Raw genomic sequence first — 12,519 nt, 5'->3', positions numbered from 1 at the left:
TTTTTGTATAATTTGCTAGGGGGTTATAGCGCGGTTCTACTATATTATTCCAGGGGGGGTATAGCGCAGTTCCACTATACTTTACCAGGGTGTTATTCCTTGGTTATTCTATATTCTTTCAACGGGTCTTATTTGTCAGTGTCCATATACTCCCAATGTTGTGCTTCCAGTTTCGGTGCTTTAGCAGGCAAAAGCGGATGTGGCCCGAAGTTGCGTGTTATAGGTTGGACATGGTGCACTGTTACAAGATTGATTGCCAGTGGTCTTAATATAAATTTGGCTGCGAAGCAAACCTATAACTTGTCTTTATAATTGAAAAATATTTGACAATTTTTTCTTGCACCCCTATACGCCTCTAATTGGGGACAAAAATCAATAGTGTGATGTGTTCGATTTAGTTCTTTACAGCTATCTACTCTAATCTAGCGGCATAAAACCTTCAATACAGAATTTGTTCATATCGCTTGCCTTATTCTGGCCGCGAAGCGGCTGGCTCCCTGCTGTGCTTTTTTTGTCCAGCGCGTGCAACATCCATTGTGCAAAGTGTCTCGTCTTAGTGAATTAACTTATTGCTCTTACAAAACAAGATATTTTACCGCCGCAAGTTTAAATAAAAAATCTGCCAGGCAGTGTACACCACTTTGTTTGCAATTTTTTTTCCATCAAAAAATCACTTTAATTTCTATATTTTTGGTTAATTATTTTCCCCCATGGGTTAATTATTTTGAGTTGAAGGTCAAAATTTTGCTGTGAAGCAACCTATAATTTGTCTTTATAATTGAAAACTATTTAACAATGTTTTCTTTAGTTTTTTAGACACCTCTAAACACAAAAATGGCCGAATTTTAATTTTGCCCCCCTAAAATACTCCTCTATTTTCAAGAGGTAAAATGTTTATTTTAACATCAGCTTTAAATGGTTCTCTAAGATTTGTGAAATTTTCAGATTTTTATGTCATTTCCTTCTAGTGTAAATATACCATGAAATTTCCTAAAGTGTTGTGCATTTTGACCCCCCGGATAAACAGTTCAGGGCTAATGTTTAAAATTTTGTTACTTAGCATTGTATATGTCATGTATCCATCATCCATAAATATATCAGATTTTTTTTACATTTTTTCTTCTCTGAAAAGTGCCGAAAACCAAAATTAACCAAAAATGACAGTTTTACCCCCCTGAACACCACCCCTTAGAACCTAGGCAATTTTTTTTTATATTAGAAACAACTTTTGGAGGGTATTTAACAGTTGTGAAAATTTCATGTTCCAACTATGTTTTTTTCCTTGTCAAAAGTGAGCCATAAAAAAGTGACTGAAAAAAAAAAAAAAAAAAAAAAAAAAAACTAGACAGGGTGTGCGGTTTTTGTATATTTTGCTAGGGTAAAAAAGCGCGGTTGTACTATATTATACCAGGGGGGTTATACCGCAGTTCCACTATACTTTACCAGGGTGTTATTTCTTGGTTATTCTATATTCTTTCAACGGGCCTTATTTGTCAGTGTCCATATACTCCCAATGTTGTGCTTCCAGTTTCGGTGCTTTAGCAGGCAAAAGCGGATGTGGCCCGAAGTTGCGTGTTATAGGTTGGACATGGTGCACTTTTACAAGATTGATTGCCAGTGGTCTTAATATAAATTTGGCTGCGAAGCAAACCTATAACTTGTCTTTATAATTGAAAAATATTTGACAATTTTTTCTTGCACCCCTATACGCCTTTAATTGGGGACAAAAATCAATAGTGTAATGTGTTCGATTTAGTTCTTTACAGCTATCTACTAATCTAGCGGCAGAAAACCTTCAATACAGAATTTGTTCATATCGCTTGCTTTATTCTGGCCGCGAAGCGGCTGGCTCCCTGCTGTGCTTTTTTTGTCCAGCGCGTGCAACATCCATTGTGCAAAGTGTCTCGTCTTAGTGAATTAACTTATTGCTCTTACAAAACAACATATTTTAACGCCGCAAGTCTAAATAAATATCTGCCAGGCAGTGTACACCACTTTGTTTGCAATTTTTTTTCCATCAAAAAATCACTTTAATTTCTATATTTTTGGTTAATTATTTTCCCCCATGGGTTAATTATTTTGAGTTGAAGGTCAAAAGTTTGCTGTGAAGCAACCTATAATTTGTCTTTATAATTGAAAACTATTTAACAATGTTTTCTTTAGTTTTTTAGACACCTCTAAACACAAAAATGGCCGAATTTTAATTTTGCCCCCCTAAAATACTCCCCTATTTTCCAGAGGTAAAATGTTTATTTTAACATCAGCTTTAAATGGGTCTCTAACATTTGTGAAATTTTCAGATTTTTATGTCATTTCCTTCTAGTGTAAATATATCATTGAAATTTCCTAAAGTGTTGTGCATTTTGACCCCCCGGATAAACAGTTCAGGACTAATGTTTAAAATTTTGTTACTTAGCATTGTATATGTCATGTATCCATCATCCATAAATATATCAGATTTTTTTTACATTTTTTCATCTCTGAAAAGTGCCGAAAACCAAAATTAACAAAAAATGACAGTTTTACCCCCCTAAAAACCACCCCTTAGAACCTGGGCAAACTTTTTTTATATTAGAAACAACTTTGGGAGGGTATTTAACAGTTGTGAAATTTTCATGTTCCAACTAAGTTTTTTTCCTTGTCAAAAGTGAGCCACAAAAAAAAATACTGAAAAAAAAAAATAAATAAAACTAGACAGGGTGTGCGGTTTTTGTATATTTTGCTAGGGGGTTATAGCGCGGTTCTACTATATTATACCAGGGGGGTATAGCGCAGTTCCACTATACTTTACCAGGGTGTTATTCCTTGGTTATTCTATATTCTTTCAACGGGTCTTATTTGTCAGTGTCCATATACTCCCAATGTTGTGCTTCCAGTTTCGGTGCTTTAGCAGGCAAAAGCGGATGTGGCCCGAAGTTGCGTGTTATAGGTTGGACATGGTGCACTTTTACAAGATTGATTGCCAGTGGTCTTAATATAAATTTGGCTGCGAAGCATACCTATAACTTGTCTTTATAATTGAAAAATATTTGACAATTTTTTCTTGCACCCCTATACGCCTCTAATTGGGGACAAAAATCAATAGTGTGATGTGTTCGATTTAGTTCTTTACAGCTATCTACTCTAATCTAGCGGAAGAAAACCTTCAATACAGAATTCCTTCATATCGCTTGCTTTATTCTGGCCGCGAAGCGTCTGGCTGCCTACTGTGCTTTTTTTGTCCAGCGCGTGCAACATTCATTGTGCAAAGTGTCTCGTCTTAGTGAAACTAAGCGCGTGCGACTTGCCTTTTAGAAAGAGGCTTCTCTTAATAAATTAACTTATTGCTTTTACAAAACAACATATTTTACCGACGCAAGTTTAAATGAAAAAATCTGCCAGGCAGTGTACACCACTCTGTTTCCAGTTTTTATTCTATGAATAAAATCACTTTAATTTCTATATTTATGTGGCCCGAAAAAAAAAATTTTTTTTTGGACACATGTTGTTTTTGTCCGAATTATTTTTTTTTTTTTTTTTTTTTTTTTTTTTTTTTTTTTTTTTTTCAGTCAATTTTTATGGCTCACTTTTGACAAGGAAAAAAACATAGTTGGAACATGAAATTTTCACAACTGTTAAATACCCTCCCAAAGTTGTTTCTAATATAAAAAAAAATTGCCTAGGTTCTAAGGGGTGGTTTTTAGGGGGGCAAAACTGTCATTTTTTGTTAATTTTGGTTTTAAGCACTTTTCAGAGATAAAAAAATGTAAAAAAAATCTGATATATTTATGGATGATGGATACATGACATATACAATGCTAAGTAACAAAATTTTAAACCTTACCCCTGAACTTTTCATCCGGGGGGTCAAAATGCACAACACTTTAGGAAATTTTAATGATATATTTACACTAGAAGGAAATGACATAAAAATCTGAAAATTTCACAAATGTTAGAGAACCATTTAAAGCTGATGTTAAAATAAACATTTTACCTCTTGAAAAAAAGGGGAGTAATTTAGGGGGGTAAAATTAAAATTCGGCCGTTTTTGTGTTTAGAGGTGTCTAAAAAACTAAAGAAAACATTGTTAAATAGTTTTCAATTATAAAGACAAATTATAGATTGCTCCTCAGGCCAATTTTGAACTTCAATTTAAAATAATTAACCTATGGGGGAAAACAACTAAACAAAAATATAGAAATTAAAGTGATTTCATTCATAGAATAAAAACTGGAAACAGAGTGGTGTACACTGCCTCCACAATTTTTCATTTCAATCTGCGGCGGTAAAATATGTTGTTTTGTAAAAGCAATAAGTTAATTTACTAAGAGAAGCCTCTTTTTAAAAGGCAAGTCGCACGCGCTTAGTTTCCCTGAGACAAGCCACTTCGCACAATGAATGTTGCACGCGCTGGACAAAAAAAGCACAGTAGGCAGCCAGACGCTTCGCGGCCAGAATAAAGCAAGTGATATGAACAAATTCAGCATTGAAGGTTTTCTGCCGCTAGGTTAGAGTATATACCTGTAAAGAACTAAATCGAACACATCACACTATTGACTTTTGTCCCCAATGAGAGGCGTACAGGGGTGCAAGAAAAAATTGTCAAATATTTTTTAATTATAAAGACAAGTTATAGGTTTGCTTCGCAGCCAAATTTATATTAAGACCACTGACAATCATTCTTGTAAAAGTGCACCATTTCCAACCTATACCACGCAACTTCGGGCCACATCCGCTTTTGCCTGCTAAAGCACCGAAACTGGAAGCACAACATTGGGAGTATATGGACACTGACAAATAAGACCCGTTTAAAGAATATAGAATAACTAAGGAATGACACCCTGGTAAAGTATAGTAGAACTGCGCTGTACCCCCCTGGTATAATATAGTAGAACCGCACCATACCCCCTGATATAATATAGTAGAACCGCGCTATACCCCCTGGAAAAATATACAAAAACCGCACACCCTGTCTAGTTTTGTTTAGTTATTTTCCCCATAGGTTAATTATTTTAAATTGAAGTTCAAAATTGGCCTGAGGAGCAATCTATAATTTGTCTTTATAATTGAAAACTATTTAACAATGTTTTCTTTAGTTTTTTAGACACCTCTAAACACAAAAACGGTCGAATTTTAATTTTGCCCCCCCTAAATTACTCCCCTTTTTTCAAGAGGTAAAATGTTTATTTTCACATCAGCTTCAAATGGTTCTTTAACATTTGTGAAATTTTAAGATGTTTATGTCAGTTCCTTGTAGTGTAAATATATCATTGAAATTTTCTAAAGTGTTTTACATTTTGACCCCCCGCATGATCAGTTCAGGGGTAAAGTTTAAAATTTTGTTACTTAGCATTGTATATGTGATGTATCCATCATCCATAATGATATCAGATTTTTTTTACATTTTTTTATCTCTGAAAAGTGCTCAAAACCAAAATTAACAAAAAATGACAGTTTTGCCCCCCTAAAAACCACCCCTTATAACCTGGGCAAAATTTTTTTATATTAGAAACAACTTTGGGAGGGTATTTAACAGTTGTGAAATTTTCATGTTCAAACTATGTTTTTTTCCTTGTCAAAAGTGTGCCACAAAAAAATTGACTGAAAAAAAAAAATAAATAATTCAGACAAAAACAACATGTGTCCAAAAAAAAATTTTTTTTTCGGGCCACATAATAATTCGGACAAAAACAACATGTGTCCAAAAAAAAATTTTTTTTCGGGCCACATAATAATAACATATGCCAAATACATAGCTCACCGTCGGCGAATTTTCGTTCTACTAATTTGTTTTTCGCCAATGACTAAACGTGCCTTTTTATGTCTAGGGCGGTCAGGCATCAGTTTCAAGATAATGCAGCGAACCAAAGATGATTTCACAATGGAGCAGTAGAAACTCCCCCAGACTGCAGCTGCGATCTACACGTCAAACGTAACCCTAACCCTAATTTTTAAGTATATACATATGTAATTTTTCCGCGCTAAACGTTGCCTAACTTTTAATGCAGTACTGGTATTTTACCAATTAGCTAAAGCTAAGCGACATCACAAATTGTTTCAATTTGGACAAATAAAATCAACTGATATCAAGTTTATTTTAATTAAAAACATTAAATACTTTTAAAAAGCATTAGAAAATGAATTATTTTGAGTTTTATATGCCGAACTAAATGATTACTTGTCTTCCGGTTAAGGTGTTTATGAGGAATATATCTAAGTTAGTATTCTAACCTACATACCTGGCGTAAAAGAATTTGCAAGATAAGTAGGCTATTGTAATTGATATGTCATTTTAAAGTTATAAGCCAGTGCCTACTTACCCATAGCAACTACATATAATAATCCCTAAAATTATTACACCAATATATTTAGTTAACGAAACCTGCACTTATGTCTAACTCAGCCTTTTTAACTTTTTTTAAAGGTAAATTTGTCCCAGGTGGCGAATTTCTTCGTTTTAGGGGGTAAATGAGGTTTCCACCAAATTATCCGCATCAGTTGACTGGACAGAGGAATTGTGCAAACTGTAGGTAGCCTACTTTCCTAGTTCAGACTAACTGCTAATTCGAGGCTAGCCTAGTAGCCTATTGAGTTTTTATCGTCTAGTGTCGGTAACGTGATAATTCGCTATTATTGATAATTTTTTTAGTTTATTGAAAACATCGCTGTCTCTTAGTTGGTCAATGCCAAAGAGCAGGCCAGTCATCGCATTGAATATAACTGATGTAATTTCTCCTTTCGTTTTTTGATAATTTGGCACCATTTTATATATTGGTGGTAATTCTGATATCGACCTCTGTTAAAAGGGTAAAACATGCGAAAAAGTTAAGAACCCCTGGTTTAACCTATTAACCGCGACTGTTGTTCTATTTAGTCAGTTTCATAATGGCTAAACGAGACACCAAAAGAACTAAAGGCTCCCAACTTCGTGCGGAAATACGCAATGCATCATTATGGCCACTGCTTAACGAAGTACGGAATGCCAAATGCGTAACTAAAACGCTAACAGATAACATTTTGAGTTCTTGTTGTTAAAATGTTGCTGCTTAAAGCTGTTCATATTTGACACTGAAGGCAGACTATATTTTTTGTGAGAAGATTGCAGTTTTTCAGCCTTTACACCAATAATTGTTATGCTTTATTGTAAAAACTTACATGATTTTCGTACACATACTTCAAACTACGGTCGGCGGTCGGATCTGGACATAACATTGAAAGTTTAACGGTCCTATTGTAATAACACGACAAACTAGATTAAGGATTTCATTTATTGCGCTTCACAAAAAATATTTATGACACCTTTTCATTGTGATCATGTGTGGACTCAAACTTTTCACCAAACAAACATAACTTTGCGCGAACGCTTTTTTGCATGTATTTGGACACATTTTTAACCGCAAAACAATTCTAAATCCGCCCCTGATTAACGGTTGTTATTTAAAAAAGCCTAAAAACTGCATGTTTTTACAAAAAAATATTCAGTTTGGTCCATTACGGGCCGCCAAGACATTTTGAGTTTGGATTTGGCCCGTGACTTGAAAAATGTTGCCCCTGTACTATTTTATGATGACATTGGATGAAGGACGTTTAGCTTGACGAATTCAGAGGTTGTTAAGCGAATACAGAAGCGCGCTTTATTCACAAAAGGTCTTCTCTAGCCAATGTAGCTTCTACGAGTGTACGTTTCAGTCTACACACCGCTTCATGTAATCTAAGGTTGCTGCGGTGCGAACCGGTGTGAATCGGCGTTGTTATGTCTGCAACATTTAGCGCGACGCAAGTGTTTTGTTACAGAGCTTTGTGTTGAGCGTTGTAGCGCAGAAAACGTGTGGAAGCCAGGGGCGGGCACGAGGCCATTTCCCTCACCCCAACTCATTCGTTGCCTATTACCGATACTATATTGAACACAAAATGTTCTACGGACGGTTTAGCAAGAATACTGATCATGCAAAATATTTTTTTTATGTTTTTATCTACAATTTATATTATTCATTTATTTTTTATTGTAATTTATTTGAATATTTGCCATATTTTATTTTTGCGAGATGCAAAAGCAAAATGCACAAGGTATTACTATAGTTTCGTCAAATAAATGTACCTTTCATGCAATTGCTGCTGTAAATATAATTTCATCAAAATTTCCACTTTATATATTTAATCATAGTTTGTAAGATGTTTTTTGCACTTCATTTTTTTCAAATAACTTGGCGTAAGACTTATGGATAAAATACTTGACCAAAGATTGTTTAATCAAATGACTTACATTAATCAAGTGTATATGAGAAAACTGCATTTTGCCAATTATGAGAACTTAACTACAAACAAAATTAAATCACATTTCTAGTCTGTCTTAACCTATATTTTCATTCAATGGTTTCAGCCCAAAGGCGTTGTGCGTCTCATCGCAACTTCGAACGTAAAAGTTTTGGCAACTTAAACGTTGTAATGCTGTTTTTTCGATTTGCGCCAATCGATAACAATGTTATAGCTTTTGGATTGAAAGTAGGCTTACACCTCTCAAACTTTAAAATTAACCAAATAAAGAACTGTGTGGTGTTCTTAAGTTACTTTTTATGACGTCACGTTTAGATGTAACTTTGTGACGTCATCTATATAAACGTTTCCCCACAAATTTAGTTAACGCTACACTTAAATGAGTTGAGGTTTATCTGCACAAAATTTGCGATTTATGTGCAGTAAAGGTGCAATGTGCACTGAATGTCAAATAATGTTCGTTGATTTAATAATTGCTTGAACGCTGTGGTAGGATTCCACACCAGCGTCCTTTACTGTAACAAAGAGTACAGGTTAGTTCATCTGGGCTTGTCTTTGTCTTAGGAAATGTTTGTCTCTCGCCACGCTCGGACATTTTGTTCGCTTCTGTAGTGAAAGGAATGAGGAACTTTTTTGTGGCAAAACAACTTTATATTTGTCAGTTATCTGTAAACAAAAACTAACTTTATTTGCAAACTTTAAGTTCGAACGTTGTGAGTTACATACAATAACTATGTAAACCCTAAGAAATATGAGGGCAGGTTCAATCAAATGTGGAAAACAATTGGCAGACGATGTGCAGATATTTTTTGCGAGCGTTGATTGAAATTTAATATTAACCCTGGGTTATTGTGCGGCAGTGGAACACAACCCCACCTGTTCAGTTAACGCTATACTTAAATGGGTGGAGCCTTAAATGTTGCCTTAAATCAGCCAGACGTTATTTAGTTGACATACAATAACGAACATTATTTGGGTTAGGATGAGGGATAGCTTTTGGGTTAGGTTAGGATAAGCAGTATTATTAAATAATAAATATAGTAATACTTGACCCACCCTCACCCAAACACTAACCGACACCCTAACCCAAATATTGCGCGTTGATTTACTAATTGTTTCAACGCTGTAAGGTAAGGCTTATTACAAGGAGGTACTTCCTCAAACTAACGCTATAGCCGTTTATTCAACTTCCGGGACCGGCTCATTGTTAAACAACCTGATCCGCTAACCGCGAGTACACACTTTTAAATTGGGAAGGGGGTCGGAAACTAGTAAGGCTTCGTGTATGTCTGGTATGACTTGTATGAAATGCCATGACAGAAGGTTTCTCGTGGAAAGCGGCGCGATCAAAAAAACATACAGGTACGTTTCCCTAACCTTATCAGCCTCCTCGACCAAAATGTTGATTGCATCACAAGCGAATGAATGTCAAAACAAATCTACTGTAAACAGCGTAAAGTAAACCTGCATTTATAACCTCGCGCACTTACAGGGAGTTAGTGTTTGGGTTTGTTGGGGTTAAGCATTATTATTCAATTATAAATAGAATAATACTCGGCCCACCCTCACCTGAAGACTAACCGACACTCTAACCTAAATATTGTGCTTTGATTTAAATTGCTTAAACGCTGTGGTAGGATTCTACACCAGCGCCCTTTATTGTAACAAAGAGTACAGGTTATTTCATCTGGGCTTGTCTTTGTCTTAAGTTATGTTTGTCTCTCGCGACGCTTAGATATTTTGTTCGCTTCTGTAGAGAATGGAATGCGGAACTGTTTTGTGGCAGAGAAACTTTATATTTGTCAGCCCTAACTCGCCTGTATGTTGGTTTAATTTTACTCAATGTAGTTTGCTTTAGAATACAATTTGTTTCTTATTATTGTTTATATTGGAGGTTTGTCTTAACAGAAGTGAGTTCTGTTCGTAAATTTATTTCGCACGAAAATTTCTATTGCTCTTTAAGCAGCAAATCAACTGAAAGTTTTGTTATTAAGATGTTAGAACAACTGTGAATCAGGCGGGCTTTGGATCTTTCAATGCACTTAAAAACGTGTTTAATTACATTTGAGGAGGAAGTAAAGTGTTGGCGCAAAGCGAGAAAACAAGCGCTTGTTTGGATAAATTCAAGTCCTCACGTTTTCACCCATACTACTAATGAAAAGTGTAATAAAACTAATTGAAAAAACGCGATAACATTTAAAGTTAATCTAGTTGAGCGTTTGTTAACCTTTTAAAGTCAGGGCACACCTGGCAAGAGAAACGAGCGCGATTTTTTTGGTATATCGGCATTTTCTTTAAATTTCATTTCATTTAAATTGCAAGTTTTTGTTACATTGCCAAAAATAAAGTGGATAAAATGATATGTTCAACATCTTTGAATAAGTTTTCCGTTTGTCCGCGACGCACTTGGCAGCCTTCCACGGCGCAACGCTAAAAAGAAGCGCTGATCTTATTGAATACACAGCATCAAAATGTAAACAAACCGGACGCTGAAAGATCATTCACGTGAAGCGCGAAAAATTCGCACTTAGCCTACGTAGTTGAAATAGTCAAAAGTATTTGAAATGGACTCGTGTCTAGTTTGTCAAACAGGCGGCGGGCTGGGTGAATTACATTGGCTGGCCGGGTCTAAAACATATTGTAGAATTAAAATTTGTAGACGATGTGCAGATATTTTTTGCGAGCGTTGGTTGAAATTTAATATTAACCCTGGGTTATTGCGCGGCAGTGGAACACAACCCGACTTGTTCAGTTAACGCTTTACTTAAATTGGTTGAGCCATAAGTGTTGCCGTAAATCAGCCAGAGGTTATTTAGTTGACATACCATAACCAACATTATTTGGGTTGGGATGAGGGTTAGATTTTGGGTTAGGGTAGGTTAAGCAGTATTATTAAATAATAAATATAGTAATACTTGGCCACCCTCACCCAAACACTAACCGACACCCTAACCCAAATATTGCGCGTTGATTTACTAATTGTTTTAACGCTGTAAGGTACGGCTTAACTATCGAAAGTGTCTTGTAGGACCTGGTCAAAAAAAGAATGCTTTAAATATCCTTAATTTGACAAGCTGGTAAGAACATAGGAATTGGCAATAATGGTATACAAGTGTAATTTAAGAATGAAAACGTGAAGGCCTAAAAGTTTTATTGAAATGAGCCGCGGGCTGCGGGTTAAACTAAATTGTTTGGCTGGCCGGATGCCGCTCGCGGGTTTCAGTAAGTTCAATAATTCTTAGACGGGAGCATCTCTTTGCGGCAAAACAACCTTAACGTTCACATTGAAAGTTGCAATAAATTTCCTTTCCTGGGCATTTGTTGTTTTTAAGGCCGGTCCGCGACAAAGTTTTATTTTTAAACCGGTCCGCAGTGCAAAAAAGTTTGCCGACCCCTGCTTTAAACTATGGTCGGCGGTCAAATCTGGACATAACACTAACAGTTTAACGATCCTATTATAATAACACCACAAACTAGATTAAGGATTTCATTTATTGCGTTTCCCAAAGGTATTTTTTTATTTTTTTGACACCTTTTCATTGTGTTTTTGACGACGCTGTGTGGACTTAAACTTTACACCAAACAAACGCAACTTTGCGCGAACGCTTTTTCTAAATATAATTAGACTCATTTTTGATCGCAAATCAATTCTAAATTCACCCCTGATTGATTGTTGTTATATTTAAAAGCCTAAAAACTATATTTTTACAACAAAATATTCCGTTTAAGCATTCCGACCCGCCGAGACATTTTTAAGTTTGGATTTGGCCCGTGACTTGAAAAATGTTGCCCCTGTACTATTTTATGATGACATTGGATGAAGGGCGTTTAGCTTGACGAATTCAGAGGTTGTTAAGCGAATACAGAAGCGCGCTTTATTCACAAAAAGTCGTCTCTAGCCAATGTAGCTTCTACGAGTGTACGTTACACATCTGCACACCGCTTCATGTAATCCAAGCTTGCTGTGGTGCGAACCGGTGTGAATCTGCGTTGTTATGCCTGACACATTTAGCGCGAAGTGTTTTGTTACAGAGCTTTGTGTTGAGCGTTGTAGCGCAGCAAACGTGTGGAAGCCAGGGGCGGGCCACGAGGCCATTTCACCTAAAGTGCATTTGTTGCCTATTACAACAACGTAACTGCAAACAAAAGTTACTTTTTATTACGTCACGTTAAAGTGTAACCTTGTGACGTCATCTCTATATAAACGTTTCCCACAAATAAAAACTAATAATATTAAGTAGTTTTTAGTCACAATTTATTTATTTC

This window comes from Ascidiella aspersa, chromosome 3 (genome assembly GCF_963924565.1).
Source record: "Ascidiella aspersa chromosome 3, kaAscAspe10.2, whole genome shotgun sequence".
Classification (NCBI taxonomy): domain Eukaryota; kingdom Metazoa; phylum Chordata; class Ascidiacea; order Phlebobranchia; family Ascidiidae; genus Ascidiella; species Ascidiella aspersa.
The sequence above is the reverse complement of the archived record's forward strand: the minus strand, read 5'-3'. Positions refer to the sequence as shown.